This window comes from Wasmannia auropunctata, unplaced genomic scaffold (assembly GCF_000956235.1).
Source record: "Wasmannia auropunctata unplaced genomic scaffold, wasmannia.A_1.0 LD336090.1, whole genome shotgun sequence".
NCBI classification, from domain to species: domain Eukaryota; kingdom Metazoa; phylum Arthropoda; class Insecta; order Hymenoptera; family Formicidae; genus Wasmannia; species Wasmannia auropunctata.
In genome coordinates this window covers 4,284,754-4,285,572 of record NW_012026800.1, presented here as the reverse complement: position 1 = coordinate 4,285,572, position 819 = coordinate 4,284,754, and positions in this window count along the sequence as shown.

The following is an 819-nucleotide window of genomic DNA, read 5'->3' as shown; positions in this document are numbered from 1 at the left end:
GAGAATGGAGGTGATAGAGAGAAGGAGGAAGAGGCGCGAAAGGGAAAGAAATGTTTTGAAAATGCAAGAGGAAACGGAAGTCCCGGAGAGAGAGAGAGAGGCGTAAGCGGATAGGTTAAGATAGAATAAGTTAGGTTAAGATAGAATAAGTCGTAGAAGATAAATAGGATAAGGTGAAATGTATATATGTATAGAATTGGAAATTGTAACCCTAAGGGGATCAATAAATATTACTACTACTACTACTACTACATTCATTGCAGAATTTGAAAAGTTTATGAAAAATAATTTACTAGATTTTGATCGTGAGAACCAACACTTTCGTTGTATTGCGCACATTATAAATTTAGCTGTGCAGGATGCTTTAAAAAAGTTACTTATCGAAAAGATTTCTGAAGAAATAGATAACAATGAAGATTATGAATTTAATAAAACACCCATCCTTAAATTAAGAAGCATTTTTATAAAAATAAAAAGATCAGAACAGTAATAAATTAAAAAGTAGTTGTGACAATACGAAGTACTTATCGCCAATAATTGATGTAGTAACGCGTTGGAATTCAACATTCGATATGATCGAATGTGGATTATCATTACACCCAGCTCTAGATGCACTTTGTAGCACTAGTGATGTTTTGAACATTCGACGTTTTCTGTTAACCGACGATGAATGGTATTTATTAACACAGATTAACTTATTTTTAAAAAATTTTAAATTAGTTTCCACTCTTCTGGGAGGAGATAAGTATGTTACATTGCCGTTAGTTATAGTAGCATTTAATATAACTACTAGATAAAATAGACGATACAATACAATTA